Here is an 8,490-nt window from a genome sequence, read left to right as displayed (position 1 = left end):
TGGATGCATGACAGGGTATGGTTGGCCTTCCTGACTGCATCCCCACACTGCCGGCTCATGTTCATCTTGCCATCAGTGATGACTCTAAGATCCTTTTCTGCCTCTGTACTGATGAGAAGGGAGTTCCCCAGCTTGTAGGTATGCTGCTGGTTCTTCCTCCCCAGGTGCATCACCTTGCACTTGTCAGTGCTGAAACCTGTCCTGTTCTCATCCGCCCACCCCTGTAACCTGTCTAGGTCCAAATGCAGCCTATTTCTCCCTTCTAGTGTGCCCATGTCCCCCCCCACATCTTAGCGTCATCAGCAAATTTGAACAGGGTGCTTTTTACCCCCTCATCCAAGTCACTGACGAAGATGTTGAACAGTGCAGGATCACTTACCTTCTGATCACATTTTCTTTGATAAATTGTATGATATTTCAGAGTTCTCAGACATACTATGAGTTAAGTGGGGTCACTCTTCGCTGCAGTTACCACACAGAAATTGTGCACATCAGGGGCAATAGAGTTATTTTACTGTGGCTCCAGCTACACATGTGCTTTACTGCAGAATAAACTAATTAGCTATGGGGTAAATTGTTACTATCTATACATGCGATGGTATTAGGCCACAGTAAACTAACTAACACCACTGTCGAGGCAGTATTTTATGGTGGAGTAATTAACTATGTTTAAACGCATGTGTGGATGCTAACCACAGGTCAGCCCAGCCAGAGGGCCAGACTGCTGCCTGCTGCCTAGCCACATGACTCTCCAATTTCAGTGCCCTTCTGCCCTAGCCATCCCCTCTGCCACTTGACGCTACCACCCAGATCCCAAGACAGAGCAGGAGAGGAGTGGCCCTGACATAAGCTGCTCCACCTTGGCTCAAATTCATAGGAGAGCACTGGTGACAGCAAATACTCCAGCTGGTAGGGGGGCACGAAGAGTGCTTGTGCCCCCCCTAAAATTGGCTCCAGCAGCAGCAGGTCGACAGTTGGAAGTGCCAGTGGTAGAAGTCGTCGCCAGCTGGCCACTGGGGAACCCCGCCCCCCCAGGTTGTACCTCACTGGAGCCCCCCCAAATTTTGCTGTCCTAGGAGCATCTGTAGATGCCACACCCAGAAGTAGTTTACTCTGGCTCAAACTCCTCCAGAGTTTATTTCCTCGAATTAAACACACGTGTAGACACACCCTGTAACTCATTAAAACCAATTGAGGTAAAAAAAAGCCCACCTTACAGATTTTTTAAAAGTAAATCCTCAGCCTCTTCACTGGCTTTTTTGATTCATGGCATTTTTGGTCCCATTTCCAGTTTGCACTTCTGAAGAAAGTACCTTATCCTGTCCTTTTTCCCAAATAACTTGCCCCACTCTTCTTAAACCATTTACATCTGTTTTTTGGCTCCTAGCTGGAAAACTTTCCAACTTTCTCATAAAATAAATCAGAAGCACTACAACAATTTGATATAGCTGCAGATCTAAATTTAAAACTGACTTGTGTTTAATTACTGAATGGATTTACTTAAAACATTTCAGAAAATTAACCTAAGCATCATAAAATTAGTTCTGAAACTTACAATTTTTCATTGGGAACAAGAGGATATAATCCTTATTAAAACCACAAATATCTGAATGATGAAGTTGCTAGAGATACTTCCATAATGTGCAAAATTACTCCGACAAAAAAAAGTAAAGTTGTAGAGAATATTCTATATAGTGGAGTAGTATTAAAACTTAGTGTTCTGGTGAAGATTAAAATAAAAAGAACAGAAAATAAATGTTTTTGAAATAGGATGAACAGGTTCCCTGGCACCTATGAGGGGACCTCTCCAAAGTCAATACCACGTGATAGAATATGTGCAGGACAAGAAATAAGGGGGGCATTGACATCTTAGGGACACTCTTTGGGGCTTATAAAGCGGGTAGTAGTGGTGAGCCAGGATTTAGAGCCTGGGAGTGGAGTTCTGTAAATCTGGCTGGGTGGAAGCTCCCCTGCTTTCACAAGTGAAACATCACATCAGCTGGTTTCTAATAATTCCAGGTTGTCTTTCCAGGATAGCCGTGATTTTAAGTGGACTCATTAAAATTAAGTGGACTCTGTCAGAACTATACGAATTAATTTATTAAACATATCTGTCCATCACCTACTTATTCAGGAGTTCAAGTTTTTTTCCCCCTCACCTTATAGCGTTTAGAATTTTTAGAGAGGTTACTTCAGGTATTCCTGATAATTATGGAACCATCTCCTTCACAGGGTTGAACTGTGGTTGTAACTGAGTTGATGAGTTCTCCTTTGACATCATTAGTCACTTGTTCCTTTAGGCGTCATTCCGTGTAAAGAGGTGTAGCAGGGCAGTTTTGTGTCTGGGATATCCACAACACAGGGGCAGTGCCAGCAGCCGAGGCACTGACAATACCAGTATGGTCATCTGCTTCTGCACCCTGCCGCACACATGGCACCTGGGGCTGTTGCCCCTGTTTCTCCTCTATCTCTCCAGTTATGCTGCTGCATAAAAACAGTGTTCTTAGTTTTCATTACCTCTGCCCAGAGGGTGGGAAAGAATCAAACCTTAATGATTCTTGCATGGTTTTTCATAGAGGTAATGAACTTATTTAGATTTGCTCCTCGTTTTGTTCCAAAACATATTTTGATTTCTGTATTAGGCTGAGGCTACATACTTGCCTATGTTCTTTCTGAAGTCTTATCCAAATGATATGGAAAGACAAGCTCATACCATGGATGTTAAGTCATTATTTTTTTATTTAGGCATGAACAAGTCATAGAATTATATAATAATAGAAAATGAGGGTTGAAAGGGACCTCAGGAGGTCATCTAATCCAACCCCCTGCTCAAAGCAGGGCCAGCCCCAACTACATCATCCTAGCCAAGGCTTTGTCTAGCCAGGTCTTAAAAACTTCCAAGGATGGAGATTCCACCACCTCTCTGGGTAGTCTGTTCCAGTGTTTTACTACCCTCCTGGTCAGAGAGTTTTTCCTAATATCTAACCTAAATTTCCTTTGCTGCAACTTTACTCTTTAAAGGTCTCAGGCTATGTTTGTGTGGAATTGATTTTGGAATTATATATAGGTGTTAACAGAGCTCAAACCATACTCTCTCTACTAAAAATGTGTTGATACATCCCACCCTCAACAATTGTGGCTTATGCACTGACCAGTGAGTACTGCTAGTCAAAAAAGGACTGCCTGCTGGAACTGGGGATATGAGGCACTCCAACAAATTATAAATAGACAATATATCTCAAAGAGTATCAATTACTCTGTTTCTTATAGCAGTCTGACAGACAGGGAACGTAATAGGTAAATACAAATTACTATTGCTGTGAATCAAAATTGCTAAACATGAAGTAGAAAAAGCTCCTGGGTAGACTTAAATTCCAAATAAATGCACAATGAAATTTTAAAACCATATTTCTCCGGTTTGAAGGTTTCTTCCTCTTACTATCTCATAGCAGTTAAGTGTTTATTGGTGCTGTCAACTGTCAGAATGCACACCATGCATTGCATTTAGGAAGTTAAAAGCGAGTCTACTGTCACATAACATTGTTGTGTTCTCAAACAGAAGAATAAATGTTTTTTGAAGAGTCAGATCTACTGTAGTCCTTTTAACGTCATTGCTGTTTGAGGCAACCGACCTTTCAGAGTGGAGAGCAGATTTTAGTTGTTCTGAAATGCAGATTTGGACAAAATATATATACTTTCTCTACATCACTCTATTTGGAGCTTGTAAATCTCAAATTGGCTCCTGAATCACCAGATAAAGTGATGTATTCTAAAATGGAATGAAACACATTGTATGATAGGGACTATTTCTATAGGTGACAGTGTGACAGGGAAACCCAGCAATAACATAGCTGTGGTGGAACACTAGTATGTGGTGGGTTCAAGAAGATTTGCAAAAGTTTTTTAGACCTTTGCAAAAATCAAAAGTGCAATAAGGAAAAAGTGTTCAGAATACAAATAGTTTTGAATACACATTGGTCACTTCCCCCACTTTTGCACCAGCAGTTCTTAATATGAGATCATTTCTTCTCAGGTGGAAATATGATTGTGGGAAATGAGAAAAAGATCCTGACAAAGGGTAATTTTCTTAATTTCATCTTCCAAATTAATTTTCCTTCACCCTTACCAGCCATTATTCAGTTTACTCCTTGTAAGACATTTGGTCATATATATTTGTTTGTTAGCAAGTGTAAAACAAAAGTTCCCAATAAAAGACTTCCTATCTACTACAGATGACAAAACCCTTGTTCAAGGGATGCTCTTTTACAGCTCTAGATTTCCTATTTCTAATCCTTATATCACTTATTTAATAGGTCTGGATAAGGATCAGGGAGAGGAACGTGGCTCTCTGAAAAGCTCTCAGACATACAAAGAGTCAAATCTTTTCACCAATGTGTTTTAGCAATATGAAGGAAAAAAATCCTTATTGGGACTCATTTTGACCAAAACTGCACCTTCAATTTGAAGTAGCAGAATGAAGTTCCACACCTGCATCACAAATGTGCATCTTTCTCTATGTCCTGGTGAAAGATTGGTTGTCATCTGGCAAAATTAGAGTGTTTTAAAAATCTCCACAGAACATCATCAAGATCATTTGCAGTTTGGTTTTTAAAATGACCTTTTATGTAATATGCATTGCTAAAGGACAATTTACTGTAGCAAATGTTGGCATACATCGCAGTACATACAAGTTAGTTTTCTTGCCACCAAAGCAAATTACATGACTGTCTGCGCAACACTTAATTTAACCCCAAGTCTCTGCAGTTCAGACATAGTAAACCATCTTGCCCACAGATAATTCCAGTTTAGTGGTCCAGTCTAGGAACTTATCTAAATAGCAGTAACCAGTTGTGTATAAGATGCAGTCCATTGCTTCCTGTTCATCTCTTTAGGATCAGCTGCTAAGTAGAAGCCTATAAAAAGAGCTACTTGTTCATCATTTCTTCAGGGAAAACCAAAAACAGGAATTTAACAAAAAGAAACCTCAGGAACAGTGACAATATTTCCTTCATCTTTTCTTCCATTGTTAACTTTGTATCTTTCTGAATCTCTCAGTACTTTCACACATCCTTGGGGAAGGTAATGAGGAATCTAGTGCTCATGAAATGTGCCAGATAGGTAATTCAGTCTGCAGAGCTGACTAAGATACATCTCTTAGTGGCAGCACACATTCCCTTCACACTGCTCCATCAAGATTCTTAAGCTCTGACATAGAAGGACCACCTCAAAGGGTAAGAAAGTGTTTCACACTTTACATCTATTATCTTTCTGCTGAAATTGCCAACGGATGCCAATGTTAGTGTTTTTGTGAAGTGACTGTCACATTGCTGGTTGCCACTAGATGGTACTGTGACCCAGCACCTTATAAGTGACTGTAGGAGAGCTAATGAGAAAAAGGAAATGCCTATAAATTGTATAAAATAATTCCAACATTGCAGCGTTTTGGCTTAAGAGAAATGTTCTCATGAGCACAAGAGAATAGACAGCTGAATATGAGTTGTAGTTAGTTCGAAAGAAGTTCCTTTTTAGAAGTAAAGTCTTCGTACCTGTTGTTTCCTTGAATCGTTTCTAGAGAGAGGTAGTTAGCCATGTTTGTCTAAAGCTAGGGCAGGGTGACACTTTGAGACTGACTGGGTCAGAGAGGCATAAGTTTGTGAAGGCAAAGTAGGCTCAAGCTTATGAAAATGTATGCCTCTGAACCAGTTAGACTCTATGGGTGTGTACATGGACTAACTTTCTGACAATTAAGTCAGCTTAACTTTTTAAAGTTGATTTAACTGTCAGAGCATATACACATATGTGGAGCGGAGTCAATTTGAATGCAGCACAAGATAATATACCTCTGAGGTGTATTGTCTTGAGTTGCATTAGTTAATATTGCCATGTATCACAAGATGGCTGTCATCATTGTCAAGGAGCTGTATGTGTATGTGCTCTGATATGGCTTAATTTAAGTCAACTTAGGTAAGTCACCTTAGTTTAAGTCGACTTAGATGTGTGTACTCACCCTAAGGTGTTATCCTGCCCTGCCTTGTGCCTGAATCATTTCTGAGGGCTATCTACGGGGCTATGAAACTAATAACATACTGCAGGCTCTTCTATTTCTAGCTCTTCCTTAGATCTCTAGGTTTTTTAATAGCAAAAATAAGTCAGATGAGCATTAGGTATAGCTGGAAATAATTAAGGACTTTCCAATAACTAATAGATGGACCTTTGTGACAAGAAATGGGAGTCATAGTTTCATAGTATCTAGGGTCAGAAGGGACCTGAGCAAATCATCTAGTCCGACCCCCTGCCATGGCAGGAAAGAATACTGGGGTCAAAAGACCCCAGCAAGATGTGCATCTAACCTCCTCTTAAACACCCCCAGGGTAGAAGCCTGCACCACTGCTCTTGGAAGTTGGTTCCAGACCCTAGCCGCCCTGACTGTGAAGTAGCACCTCCTGAAATCTAACCTAAACCTACCCTCTGCCAGCTTGTGACCGTTATTCCTGGTCACTCCTGGTAGTGCTTGGGGGAACAGTGACTCCCCCAATGCCTGCTGATCCCCCCTGACTAGTTTATAACAGGCCACAAGATCCCCCCTCAGCCTTCTCTTCTGGAGGCTGAACAGATTCAGGTCCCGTAGCCTCTCCTCATAGGGCCTGCCCTGTTGTCCCCTGATCATATGAGTGGCCCTCCTCTGGACCCTCTCCATACTGTCCACATCCCTCTTGAAGTGGGGCGCCCAGAACTGGACGCAATACTCCAACTGTGGCCTGACCAGTGTTGCATAGAGGGGGAGGATCACCTCTTTGGACCTCCCATCTCAAGAAGGAGAGCACCAGTCACCCTAACAGTGACTCTCAACCAGAGTATCATGACATCCTTTTGAGAGTGCTGCCTTACCACTACAACCAGGAAGAATTGCTCTGCTAGCTCTCTGTTTTCGGGAGACACTATGCAAGGCCAGACCAGGAGGTGGCTATGGAGATTCCAACCAGGGCCATGGAGATGAGACTTCCCTATTCCATTATCAGCATTGCCCTGGCCGTGCTGAACTATCCTTTCTTGGTTGCCTCTGGACTTTTCCTCTGTAGCCTTAGTTTCTTTTGCACATTCCAAAAGAAAATATCTCTTTTCTCATAAACTGGCACTATGTTTCAAAGAAGAATTTGAAATCCAGTGCATTATAAAAATATATCAAGTCATTTTTTATTTGATATTGGAGACAATACTAAATAGTAGCTGCTTGCAGTAATTAGCATCTGTAGTAGTACATTTTTGATGCCAGTGTCAGGAAAAGTCATCTTGTGTAGAGAAAAAAGGGCAAACAGGGAGTCCTGAGCAGGCCTGTGCTGTAACAGGAATTTAATTCTAATTTCAGGACTTAAAAATTCTACTTAAGCGGGGAGTTGAGGGGAGAACTGTTCATTGCTTCATCACTGAGATTTCTGTCTCAGTAGTCATATGCTACTAGGAGAAACTGTATACGCCTGTTGTGTGGCCAAGGTGGAAAATACAAACTACGAGTTACAGGAGCATACCTGACTTATCTGTCTGGGAGTGATTTCTGTCCATTTAGCTAAATTACAGCAGTAAATCCTAGTGTTGATGTTGAAAGCCATTTCATAAGGAGCCCTAAGTTCTATGAATTCTCAGATCGGTGCAAGGAAGGATTCTCCTCGAATTACGGATTGGAGTGGGAAGAGGCCCAGTAGGAGGAGGAATCAGACTTCTCCTAATGATTATCCACACCCCTGAGAATCCTCACTGATTTGATTCAGATGCAGTTCCAGAGAGGACATTAGCCTCTACTTTTTAGTGTCTACTTTCATATATTTGCAGGGAGCTTACAGGTACTGGCAACATGTAAGAGAAAAGTGATACATACTTTCCTTTCGAAAAAATAACCGTTATGTGACTAGGGCTGAGTATCTCTAGAGCGCAGTTCATCAATTGGGACTCCATATAGGTACCCTCTATCTGGGACCATTTCTCTTTTGTGGTTTTTTGCAATGCTTGGCTTCCAGTCTGCTTCCTCCCTGTTCTTCTCCCTGGATGCAGAGCACAAGGACTTCTCCCTCCTGTCTTTCCTGAATGAGCATTTTAGCATGGTGGCCTGGCTAAGTTCCCTGAGGTACCATCCCTCCCTGAGTTACTCAGGGGTGGGATGACTTTAACTGTATATGCACCCTCTTTGTGCATATACAGTTAAACACCCCAGTTTGCTTTTTATTTGTGAAAAGGACATTTGCCTGAAAGCAGGATCTTAGCATTTTAATGAGTTCATCTCCTCCTGCTGCTAATTCCTCTTGTGAAGTCATAGTCCCCTGAAGAACAAGCAGCAGGAACAGACAAGCTTTTAAGCAAACACAATCATGTTTTCATGCCCTTGACAATAAAAGGGAAACCAAAACTCAGGAGAATTGTTTAGTGAAGGTTCTTTATATTTGCTAGTGGTCATTTAAAGCTACTTTCTGATGGTCCTTTATGCCTCAACTTTAAGAA

The sequence above is a fragment of the Crocodylus porosus genome, unplaced genomic scaffold, assembly GCF_001723895.1.
Source record: "Crocodylus porosus isolate Cpor-Errol unplaced genomic scaffold, CroPor_comp1, whole genome shotgun sequence".
Taxonomy (NCBI): domain Eukaryota; kingdom Metazoa; phylum Chordata; order Crocodylia; family Crocodylidae; genus Crocodylus; species Crocodylus porosus.
This window is presented reverse-complemented; position numbering follows the sequence as displayed.